The sequence below is a fragment of the Silurus meridionalis genome, chromosome 5, assembly GCF_014805685.1.
Source record: "Silurus meridionalis isolate SWU-2019-XX chromosome 5, ASM1480568v1, whole genome shotgun sequence".
NCBI lineage: Eukaryota > Metazoa > Chordata > Actinopteri > Siluriformes > Siluridae > Silurus > Silurus meridionalis.
The window spans coordinates 10,219,755-10,233,539 of record NC_060888.1 but is presented as its reverse complement, the minus strand read 5'-3'; positions in this window follow the sequence as shown (position 1 = coordinate 10,233,539).

Here is a 13,785-nt window from a genome sequence, read left to right as displayed (position 1 = left end):
GTCACCGAAAAAAAGGCCCAGTCAATCATCACATCTTCCTCCATGACTATACACCCACCATTAAATGATTTGATGCATGAGACAAGGCCACAACTTTGATGCCTCTATTTGCCATTTTTTATAAGCTAACATGGGAATTGAGCATCCAGCATAATTGAGAATCACAAAAATGTGTTTTCAGCTACTTCCCCCACCTAAACATTTGGTGGCATGATTCACCCACACATTTGCAGACATTTTCAATTCTGTCAGCTATCTCTAGGTGGCAGTATGATTCTGGCTGTAATTGCAGGGTCATCCCTGTAGATGGCCTTTTAGAGAAAAAGAGCCATCTAGGTTGTTTAGTGCAAATGCCTTTGATAGAATGAAGTCAACTCCCTTTTGTAATCAAATCTCACTTAGATCATGAGACAGCATCAGTCACCATTCCCTGATTTACATGCTGTTTCTCACTAGGGTGTAAATCCAGGGCTGGTCAATCAGATTTAAATGGATGTGACTCTGAACATTGTAGATAATTGGCATGAATGCAATAGCATTAGTCACATATATGAAGAACATTGAAGATGTCCATAAAAAGGTTTTAGGATCTTGTAAAAAAAAATTGATTCATAATTGTCACCTTGTACTGAGAGGATTCTTTTTTTTTTTTTTTACGGCTAATGTAAGCCTTTAATCTTCTTCCATATTGGGTGCCATTTGGAGAAGATTGATCCTAGAAGTGTTTATGAGCTGTGAAGTATCACATAACAGCATATTTTTTCCATTAACAATCTGTGTAGCTGTTAATTATCCTCTTGGTTTAATACACATAACCATGATCAAGCTAGACAGCATTCTAATTGAAAAATATAAGTACATTTAAACAGTCACCAGTGGCCATTTATTTTGAGTCTCGATTTTTCAGATGCTCTTATTAATTAAAGAAGATGGGTGAGTGAATTGAAATGCTATCCAGTGAGACAAGTAAGACAAAACATAATAATACATCAATATCATAGATGTTTATGTTCATGCATAATCAGCATAACCAGAAAAATGACTGGACAAGAATAGCTTTTATAGAAGGATAACTAAAAAAAAAAAACAAGCCGCACTTCTTAGATTTGCAAAATTGCACCTGAACAAACCACAAAAGTTATTAAACGCTATGGTTTGGACTGAGTAGACTTGATGATACACTTATGATGAAACTTATTTTTATTGAAGAGAAGAAAGAAAAATATCAAGGTGTTGAAATGGCTAAGTCAAAGTCCAGACATCAATCTCTCTGAGAAAGCAATGTTGTAAAGAATAGTGGACCATAATTTTGCTCAGTTCCAATTCTGCTCAATTACAAATATGTGCTCCATCTCCCTGGATTATTGCTGGAAAATAATTGCCATTAAGATGACAATTATGCTGACATGAGGATTTTATTTATTTTTCTACTGTTTAGCTTTTTTTATGTGAAACATCTATCTAATAAAAAACCATTAGAAGAGCATGGGCAAGTCAGATCTGGATGAAGGAATAATACCACCCACAATTTTGGCTAATCAACCCATGTGGAATTGACACTGAAGGAAGAGGAAACAAAGCTAACATTTTAGTAGTAGTAAGTCAAAGGGTGCTTTTTTTAAGCATCTGGTTATTGTTATTATCAGGCTCTCTTGTGGAAATACAGAAACTACAGAAGCAGATTGAGGACGGTTGAAGGTTGGTAGCATTTCAGTATACAGTATAATATCAAAAGTCACAGAATTAATCTGCTATACAACATGCAAATCATCTTATTATATTTTATTGGAAAACTTAAACATTTGTTGCTGCATACAATATTGTGTTACAAATGCAAGTCTGCAAGGTGATTGTGTACAAACTGACTTCCCTCTCTTCTTTCATGGATTCCTAATTTCTAATTGGGAAAGCATTTTGCCAGAATTAAATTGATCTTATTTATATTTCTCTTTAATTTTATTTAAAATTGAGTATTTCCCCAAAAAATTTAATTTGTGAAAAAAAGGCATCTTAGAAGAGTAAATTGTGATGTTACCCTAGTCAGTGTCAGGCCACTGAGATGGCACTTTTCTGTGATAAACTAGATGATAGGTGAATGAAGACAAGTTGTTTGCCACCTCCAAACCAGGGTAAGAAGCGTGTCATTTTACAGAGTGGCTTATGTCTCTTTGACACTGCTAAATTGTCTCCAGTTTGAAATGTTTCAGGTTTCTGCAGGGTTATCATAACCTCTGAGAATTTTATGGTTTCTCTGGTTTGTAATTAAATTACAGCATTTTTATTACATTAGCTGGTCAACTACAGTCTTTCTAACCATAACAATTGCATTTATACCTTGGTATCATGGGTTTCATTACATATTGTCTTATAACAGCTTTCTGGTTTGTTTAATAAATATAAAGCCACTCCACAGCAATTCATTTCCTTTTAGATAATTTATTTATATTATGTAGAAGACAGCAGTTAGCTTACTTAAATAAATTAAATACTATCCAATAATATTTGTATAGCACTTTTTAACACTGAATACTGTCACAATACAATTTTGTATATATATTCTGTATTCATGAACGTATCAATTTTGAAAAAACAGACTCAAAAGGGAAGTAATCTTCATGCAGTATGGGTAACACTTGATGGTGTGATGTATATTTTGTACAATGTCTTCCACTACTATTGGCACCCTTAGTGTATATGAGCAAAGAATTCTGTCAAAATTCACAAAATAGGTTTTATTCAAAAATATCGAAATATCTTTCTAGCACAATTATTGGTACACCTTGAATTCATTTAAATAACTATTTTTGAAATATATTCCCAATGATATTTTAAAATTTTTACTACACCTGGGTAGGAACAGGAAACTGTTCAACCATGACTTTAAATATATGGTAACATATATGCCAAATTTCTTTAAATCATACATTACAATAGGTAAGACCAAAGAATATGGTTGTAATGTGTGGAAAAAGATTGTTAAAATCCACAAAATAGAAGAAAATAGCAAAATCATTGGAAAAAGGACCAGTTCTATCATCTGGGCAATCATTTAGAAGTTACATTTAACTCGAAGTGGTATAGATGTGTATCTACCTTGACTCAATTCACACTGAAGAGGAGGGTTTAAGAGGCTGAATAAGAATCTCCAATTGCAGCTTGACAATGGAAGAATTTAACTGTGTCTTGGGGTAAGAACATTTCCAAAACTATAACTGACATAAGCTACGTTGTCTGCAATTGTATCAAGCAAAAAGCCTGCTTCCATCCAATGATACATTTTTGGTTTTATGGTCAGATGAAACCAAAATAGAGCTTTCCGGTAAACAGAGGTGGTTTGGAGAAGCTCATACCTATGGTTACCCCATGCCCATGGCTAAATATGTTGGAGTCTCTTTAATGCTTTGTGGCTATTTTTCTACCTTAACATAAATATGAGCACATAGTAAACGAACACCTGTCTGTCTCTACCAGAAAGCTTAAAATGGCTGTGGTTGGATCTTCCAGCATTTCAATAACCCAAAACATACATTAAAATCACATTCTTTATATAGGAATCCCTTGCCATTTATTTTCTAATTATTTAAATTGTAGTTAAAGAGAAGGTTTCTTATTGGTCTTTAATTTTTGGACAGCTCAGTGGTTGAGGTCTGTTTTTTCAATCTGGGGTTTGATACCTGCTTTTAAAGATTTATGCACAGCACCAGTGATAAAGTAAGTTGTAGTAGTATCTGGTTGGAGAAACATGAAACATGTAGGTAAATGATGTAGTACACAAATTCATGATTTTGATGGCAAGATTAATGAAATTAGATCTCTCAAAAACATTCTAATTGCTGGTTGGATAATGATACTTTTATCTAATTTGTGGTTGAGAGCCAGTTGGGTGGTAAGGGGGTTTTGCAAGGATGGGGAAGAGAATGCTGACCTTCACAAGGCTGTGTGTGTGTGTGTGTGTGTGTGTGTGTGTGTGTGTGTGTGTGTGTGTGTGAGTGCATGTGTGATTCTATGTGATAATAAAGAAAAGCACTGAAAAGTGAAATCAAATAAAAGTGGAGGAAAGTAAAAAGCCTCTTTTTGAGTTACCCAAGCCAGTATACTGTCTCATTTCCTTCTGAACCAAGGAGAGTGGGCTGGTGCCAAAAACTGGGAATTGGGAAAAAAAAGTCATGTCCTCACCTCTCACTAAGATGATCCAGACCCTCATTGGCCTCCACCAGATGCAACATCAGGATCTTCTTCAGGTTTTCTGGTTCTGCTCCAAACTCAGATCACAGTCAGACCACTGAGATTACGCTCAATGAATTATATTACAGGTACCTAAAGGCAAGTGTTTTATCTCTCTTTGATGTTTGTGCCATTGCTGCACTGTATGATTTTCTTTTCATTTGTCATGTTTCTGTTATGTCATACATGGAGTATTATGGGATTATCTCTGGGGTGTAATCTGGGGTGTAAACATTACACATTAGGTGGACAACTACATTGTTTAGAGGCCCATCAGATGCAATGAAACCTGGTCCTACCAAGTGGTACTCTAGCAGCAGCCTCAGTAATCACCTATGCCATGCTCACACAAACTGGAGAAAGAAGAACTTGAAATTGTGGATCCAGTGCCACTGTTGCTAGAGAACATGATCCAACTGGCAGAGTGTCCAGGGGCAGACAAGTCTCTCCCTTCTCCCTCTAAATAGGACTGGAGTTATATCTAAAAACGCCAGCTCTAATCACCCCATCTCTTGTTGAGGCCACCTCTTACTGAACCAAATTATGCAGGTTACCAAGGTGCAGGTGGAATAAACTGATTCATTGATAGAATTTACTGCCCACTGCGTATGCAATTGTCTATTTACATATTTTAATTATAATAAAGTTTGGCATCACCTTATTGACATGAGCATGTGCTGGACCAAACCCAAAGCATTATGGGAATGGTTATACAGTATCTGGGCTGGGTCATAGGCAGGTGTGTCCACAAATGTATAAAACAACAGCAATACCGGCCTGCTCAAAACCCAAGATGAAACAGAGAGGAGCCAGTTCAACTATTAATTTAGGTTTGTGCCAAATTATGGATGCCACCAGTCTATTGATTCGGCTTATTATAAAGGGAGCACAAGATCTGGTCCAGTGGACAGACTGAAGTCAACAGGCTTTTGACTTTTCGCTCCTTTTTTGTCAGTAGGCTTCTGACTTTTCTCTCCCTTTTGTTTTACAAACAGATGCATCAAACAAAAGGATACAGGGCACGTTGTCCTTGGTGGTGGAAGGAGAGTAGCACCCCATTCTGAACCTGCTGCAAGCTTGGACACAGAGAAGCAACTAAGGGGTTCGATGGGAAAAATAAAGATGCATTGTAGAAACTACACTGAGTTTGTAGCTGGCATTATGGTCATGGCATTCTTTTCTGCTGCATCTTTTTGCAGGTAGAATATTCTGCACATAATGAATTGTACAGGTATGAAAGTGCAGCATAACAATGGCTCATTAATAAAATAGCAAATGAATCCGAATCAGCAGGCAGAATCCAAAACATTAAACATGCAACAGTTGGGCAATGAACAAAACCACAAACAAGACAAATAAGTACCTTATTCTTCTCAACTGGGTTAATGCATAGAATCCACCAAAGACATGGTAAACATAAAATAATTACTGTCATTCATCCCAAAAATACCAAGCTCAGAGTTCTGTTCTTTATCCCTAGTAAAGTTTGTATTTTCTTTAGACAGCATGTGTTTATTTGACCTACGTTTTTTTATTACACTATTCACTGACTGACTACATGAATCTAAAATCTGAGCTAGAAAGAACCCCAGCCTCAATTCTTCATGCCAATCTGTATTTTTTATTATAAGCATTTATGTTGTTTTTGGGCTTGGTTATACAATAACTTGAATATGTCCACTTTAAGACATTGATCTTTAACAGTGTAATTGTGCATACTACTTTCATGAATTAAATGTTTGTTCTTCTTTATTAATTGAGAAATTGAGGCATGCCATACAGTCTCACATTTTCCTTTTGCATCAGAAAAAGAATAATACATTTAATTGTTTTCAAAGCCATTGGCTCAGGTGTTGTAGTTAATAAGGTATAAGATTGACCTTTGAGAAGAGCATTTAATTGCTCCTGTTTCTACAAAGCAGCTGGACACAGGCCTCACAGCTTTCTTATGGCTATGTGTCTGCATGATTGCAATCGTGAGTGTCTACAAAGAAATCTAAGAAAGCTTTTAAAAATTATATTACTATCCAACATTTACCTAATAGTTCAAAAGCAATAAAGGTCAAGTTTTTGCAAGGACATTGACTTTGGCAAAATTACTTTTCAATGTTCTGTTTTGGTTAGCTTTTAGTGTGCAGCATCTACTTCAGGAAAAAGAGGAAACTAATGAAGAGCAAGCAGTGTGTAGTTAAGGAATCTTTTATCCGTGTAACACAGACAAGTGTTGGAGATGAGTGGGCATGAGTGACGTCAATCAGCAGTCCCCTGGTAGCTACTTATGTGTCATGTTCAGGATCCACCTCATGACAATGACATCCTGAATTGTCCCTACAAAACACTGCAAGACAAAGGTGCAAGCTGTAGCATTGTTCAACAGCTGGCCTGGGGTCAGTTATTTGGCAGAGTGAATGATACTAAAGATGGAATTGATGTGATATGCTCTAGGCTAAATGTGTGAACAGTGTAATAAAAAAGCCTAGGTCAAATAAACACATGCTGTCAAAATAAAATAAAAATTTTACTAGGGACAAAGAACAGAACTCAGCTTAGTATTTTTGGCGTGAATAAATGTGTATCTTTTATGTTCATTATGTCTTGTATTTGGTGGATTCTATGCATTAACCCAAATGTGCAAACATATTAGGCATGTGTAAAGAAATGCTTAAAAAATACTATTCATTTTATTCTTATTAATTTACAAAATTCAAAATGAGTGAACAGAAAACCAATCTAAATCAAATCAATATTTTTATACCCTTAAACCAGCCTAAAACTGGGTTAAAAAAGCCAAACTACTAAGCTAATAAGGTGAGGATGTTGAAGACAGTTTCATGTCACAGGCCATACACCATAGCAAGACTGAGCACAGCCACAAGACATAAGGTAGTTGTGCTGCATCAGCAAGGTCTTTCCCAGGCAAAGATTTTAAAGCAGACTAGGGTTTAAAGATGTACTTTTCAAGTTATTTTTAAAGATACACAAAGAAACTGCCAATGTAGAGAATCGTAAATGCAGTATTTGGCCAAGAAAACTTAATGCAGCAAGTGAAAGACACACCATGCCTACTGTCCCTTGATATTGGAAGATGTCCAGAATTGCCATTAGCAAGGAACTGGTGGAAATATATGTACTGTAGCCAATGAAATATGTGAACATATTACATTGGTGAATGTTTTTAGACACATTCTAGGTCTGAGGACTGTGTTAGATAACAATGATGCTCACACAAAATATTGACACTTTGGACACAGTTTTGACATGTTTACTTAGGGTGTACTCACTTTTGTTGCCAGCTATATTCACAGTAATGGTGAACATGTAAATCTATATTGACAGTAAATCTAGTATATGGACAGTAAATCTATATTGTTAAACAAGCTGCAAGAAACTTGTGAGAAACTCTCATCATGACCAATAAAATAAATAAATAAATACATAAACAAATAAATAATAATAACAACAATAATAATAATAATAATAATAATAATAATAATAATAATAATCATCACCATCATCATCATCATCATAATAATTGCCAACCAATTAACCTATTTAGTTGCAAAATGTTCCTCCAGCTGTTTCTTTTTTTGCCCCTGGCCCAACGTTTATAAAACCTGTTGCAGACATAAAATTCTAAATTACAGGTTTTTTTTCCTTAAAATGGTACATCTCTTTAGTTTGAATATTTGATATGTTTTCGATGTTCTACTATGTAAAAGCTACCAATGCGATGCGATGTGTTTCACCCCATTACAATGCAGTGCGATAAAACTTGCTATGCAATTCAGTTTTGTACAGATAGTTCACTTTTATTACTTTGGTTCAGACAGACAGCAAATCATAAATTTACGTAAGTGCCTTCTGTGTGTGCAGCTTGCATAGCAGTTGTGGCGACTCGCCGCTTCATCGGGCTGAACACAGACACGGAACACTTAAATCAGGGGTTAAGGTATCTTTATGGGGACCAGAACTGAAAGTAAAACGAAGGGGATAGTGTTCTGGTAAGGTCTGTAGTAAGGGGAAATAGGGGAGAGAGCCGCTATTAGTCGAGAGCCTAAGGTTCTCCACCTCACTGTCCTCCCGGCTACACCTCCTTGTTTGCTACGCTGGGATGCGCCGCCTCAGCGCTGCCCCTGCTGACGGTTGAGTTCGGAGTGCTTGCCCCTTGTGGTACATAAGGTGGAGGCCCGTCACACAGTATAGATTTACTGTCCTCTGAAAATAACTCAGCATAAAGCCATTATTGTCAAAATAGCTGGCAACAAAAGTGAGTACACTAGTATGTGATACAGTAAGTGATAACAGCTGTAAGTTACTTAACCATGCTAAGCCACATGTCCTATTCATCATGTTCACGTATTTGTATGTGCTTGAAAGGTCCTAACATTTTTGTCTATCTTGTATTAGAGCAGTTGAAATTTGGTGCTTGGTGCTTTGAGTATAATTCAGCTATTTCAGACCCTTACCTCATCTCTTTTTAAATCTGCCTCAGTCATTGCATTAGTACCTCACCACGTTACTGTGTTAAGCGTACATTCACGTCAGCTACAGCAGCGAGTTTTATCAATAATCTGCCAGAAATGACGATATTAAATAAATCTCTGTCTAAACCCCGCAGAGCTTGGCTGGGCCACTGAATACTTAGAATCAACGTTCTGTTACACTCTGGTACCTCCCCTTAAAAGCAAAATGCTCAGGGGAAAAAAAAAATAACACAGTGGTATAATGCTCATACTCGCACCTTAAAACAGACTACTTGGAAAAAGAATGACTTAATTTCATTTATTTCCTCATCAAAATCATCAACCTGCATTCTCGATCCCTAACCCTTAAGTTTCCTCAAACAGATAATAACAGAGGTAAATTGAACCTGTTTTAAAAATAATAAACTCTTCCATTAGCACTGGTTATGTACCTAAATCCTTCAAACTGGCAGTTATCCACCCCTAATTAAGAAACCTGACTTTGACCCATGTCAGCTGTCCAACTACAGGCCAATATCAAACCTCCCCTTTATATCCAAAATTTTAGAAAAGGTTGTAGCACAGCAGTTATGCACACATCTACTTAGGAATAACATTTTTAAAATGTATCAGTAAGGATTTAGGCCCCATCATAGCACAGAGACGGCTCTAGTTAAGGTGGTAAATTACCTGTTATTGGCCTCTGATCAGGGTTTTGTCTCTTTACTTGTTTTGCTCGACCTTAGTGCAGCTTTTGACACTATTAGTCATACTATACTGCTTGCTAGACTTGAGAACGTTGGTGGAATAAAGGGAACAGCTCTCTCCTGGTTTAGGTCTTATTTGACTGATCGCTATCTGTTTGTTGATGTAAGTGGTGAGTTCTCCACACTCTAAGGTAAAGTTTGGTGTTCTGCAAGGATCTGTCTTAGGCCCACTGCTTTTCTCTTTATATATGCTGCCACTGGATGAAATTATACATAAACATGGTATTCACTTCCATTGCTATGCTGATGATACACAGCTGTACATTTCAGCAAATCCAGATGAGAGAGATCAGCTTAACAATGTTGAGGAGTGTGTAAAGGACATTAGACAGTGGATGCTTAATAACTTTCTTCTGCTCAACTCAGATAAGATGGAAATACTTTTACTAGGACCACATGCAGCTAGAAGCAAACTTTCCGATTACGTAGAATATCTGAATGGTGTTTCTGTTTCAGCGCATACAGCAGTCAAAGACCATGGTGTGATTATTGACCCTAGTCTTTCCTTTAAGGCTCACGTGAATAATATTACCAGGATCACCTTCTTTCACCTTATGAAATATGATGTCGTTACAGGATGCAGAAAAACTAGTTAATGCTTTTGTTAGATCTAGATTAGACTACTGTAATGCTTTACTGTCTGGTGTTCGAGTAAGTGCATAAATAAGCTTCAGTTAGTTCAGAATGCAACAGCAAGAGTCCTCACTGGATCTAGAAAATATGACCACATCACCCCTGTTTTAATCAGTCTACACTGCTCCCTATCAAATCTCGCATTGATTATAAAATACTACTACTGACTTATAAAGCACCTAATGGCCTCGCACCAATGTATCTGAGTGAACTTCTGTACCAGTATGACCCCCCATGCCTACTTAGATCAAAAGGTGCAGGCTATTTGTTGGTACCTCAAATAATGAAGACTACAGAAGAAGTCAGATCTTTCCCTTATAAAGCCCCACAGTTATGGAACAACCTTCCAATCAGTGTTCGGGACTCAGACACAGTCTCAGTGTTCAAGTCGAGGTTGAAAACATATTTATTTAGGTCTTTTATTAGTAGATTTTTTTAGGTAAAGGAGCAGATCCAGAGGGATCATAGATAAAGAGTGTTTGCGAACTGGGATATTTGTATGTTGTCGTCTCCCCTCACTCTTACACATTCACTCAGGTTTGTTGACGGTGGTGTGGTGGTCTCTTATCCCAGAGATCCCTCATGTCGGTGTTACCTTCTGGTTCTCTCTTTTAGCTATGCTGCCACAGTAAGTCTTGCCGGCATCCAAACTGCACAGTGACATCAATTTTCATACAACAATAAGGACACATAATAATCCATGTACTTTTCTTCCTGTCACCCCTCCTCTCTCTCTCTCTCTCTCTCTCTCTCTCTCTCTCTCTCTCTCTCTCTCTCAGTTGAGATAAACATGCTCCTGAGGTTCCAGTGACCACTGTTGCTGCCCCTCTTCCCTCCGTGGATCTTCCCACTTCGTCCAGGCCTACCTCTGGATAGTGTCCTCTTTGATTAGAGGCCACTCTGTGCAGCTTGGGACGGTTTCTCATCAACGCCTTTGGTGGTTCCATGAAATTCTGGAGTAAGAACGGGAGCTTTGAGGATGGATTTGGACTGTAGTTAATGTTAACAGTCTGCTACATTGACTCAGGACTACAGTTTGTTCTAATCACCATCACTGTACCCCGCAACAGTTTATATCTGCAATAAATGGACATTCGCTGCAACCCAGACCAGGATGGGTTCCCTCTTGAGTCTGGTTCCTCTCAAGGCTTCTTCCTTTGCCATCTCGGGGAGTTTTTCCTTGCCACAGTCGCCACTGGCTTGCTCATCAGGGACAAACTTACACTTATAAAAAACATTCATTTTTTATCACCACATTATCTGTGTAAAGCTGCTTTGAGACAATCTTCATTGTTAAAAGCACTATACAAATAAAAATGAATTAAATTTAATTAAATATGTACTGTGACATTCTGAAGCAAAACATGATGCCATTTCTTCAGAACAGCAGTTTTCCAACATATTAACAACCCCAAACACAACACCAAGATGACAACTGCCATGCTGAGGAAGATGAAGGTGATAAAGTGGCCAAGTATGTTTACAGACCTGAACCCTATTGAGCACCTGTGGGGCGTCCTTAAGCGGAATGTGGAGAACCGCCGTGTCTAACTTACAGCAGCTCCGTGATGTCATTATTGGAAAAGTGGAATAGGATACCAGCAACAACATGTGCAGCCCTGGTGAATTCCATGCCCAGGAGGATTAAGGCAGTGTTAGATAACAATGATGCTCACACAAAATATTGACACTTTGGACACAGTTTTGACATGTTCACTTAGGGTGTACTCACTTTTGTTGCCAGCTATATTCACAGTAATGGCTGTATGTTGAACATGTAAATCTATATTGAGAGTGAATCTAGTATATGGAAAGTAAATCTATATTGTTAAACAAGCTGCACATTGACTACTCTAGTATATATTCAAGTTTCATTTCTATAGTATAATCCCTTGAGAAGATTTACTAAAATGTTTAAGTGTTAAAGTGATGTAGTAGTGCAATTGTTCTTAGTTGAATATGTTGTTTCTTTTTTTTTCATTTCAAATAACAGAGCAAAGAATCTATGAGATATGTTTTTTTTTCTTTATAAAATTGCTGCAAAAGCAGTAACTCTGCAGGAGCAAGATCACTGTGTCCTGGCATGTCTTCACAACCGAATATAGCACCCCAGGTCAATTGCACATCAGGACAATAATTCCTGACAATAACAGACTTGCTACTGCTATCTTACCTTTTCTTATTACCAGAGCCATGTGTCAAAAAGTTATGAACATTCTGAAGAAAAAAATATTTGCTACTCCTCTTACAAATTATGTACAATTAACACCTCATTTGGCATAAAAGCACCATGACATTACTTTATAGTGCAACCCTACTGCTAAAATCATTTATAGGCTCACTGATAATAAAATGCATTCTAGATACATAGTAAATCAAATGCAATATTTAGAGAAACTAATAATATATCATAACATATCTAGCAAGAAAAACATGTTACTTTCTGTTTGATATGAACACACAAATACAACTCTTGCAAATATAAGTTTTTGTTTCTGTTAAGTCTATGCCATTACCCAAACAACCTACAACATTGCCATCTTGGATGACAACTCCCAACATACATACAATTATAGTTACAATAAACAATTCTACTGATTACACCTGGACTCAATCACCACACTCATAAAATCCAGTCAATGGAATTAATTGTAAGTAATTTTATAAATAAACCTCCAGCAGAAAAAAACCTATGACATTAGCTGGTGTTGAATGAGTGGTGCCACAGGCTGAATGGCACCAAATATCCATCCAAAGTATTTATTAACCATCAAGACATTACCACTTTAATATATAAAAACAGTGAAACAAGGAACTTATTAATTCCCTTAAGATATAATTTACATTGTTGTTTGCATATACATCAAGGAAATGTCTTAAGAAAATACATTCAAAAGGGTCTTGTCAGCTAATGTTGCCCAGAATCGGGACCAGGCATGTTAATCAGCTTTCAGCTATCAACTATGTAGTTGAAACCTTGGAAGAAGCAGAGGTGTTTTGGACACTCCAAAATTCCCAGATGCTGCATTTCTTTGAAAAGCTTTTAGAACAGCTTATTTTAAAGTTTTGGGTACCACCACCTGGAGAATGACCTTTTTTAATCACATTGTATCATATTTAAACTACAGTCTCTACAGAACTCTTGAGCACTAATACAATGCCCCCCTACGTAGGTCTCTGCTCTGCCTCTAGCCACCCCATTACATTATATCTGTTCTGTTCCTGTTGCAGATTCCATCCTGGTGTGTTGCCTAACCTCAGCATCCTGCAGGTAAGCAGTGTGGTCTCTTCCCCATGAGATGCTTTTGTGTCTCTTGTCTCTCACAGACCTGGAGATGTGAACGGGCAGCTCAACAAGTGACTGCCGAAGAGTGTAAAAACCATTCTGGCACTTCGCAGACCAGACATAAGGACAGTCTGTCTGCTGAATTCTCTCTCTCTCTCTCTCTCTCTCTCTCTCTCTCTCTCTCTCTCTCGCTCGGTCAAATTAAACATGTTCCTGAGGTACCAGTTTCCACTATTCCTCTCCTCTCCTCTCCTCTCCTCTCCTCTCCTCTCCTCCTCTCCTCTCCTCTCCTCTCCTCTCCTCTCCTCAAATCTGCCTGCTTTGTCCCGGCCTGCTTCTGGATAGTGTTCTCTTCCATTAGAGGCCACCCTGTGCAGCTGGGGATGTTTCACATCAACGGCCTGGGGATCCA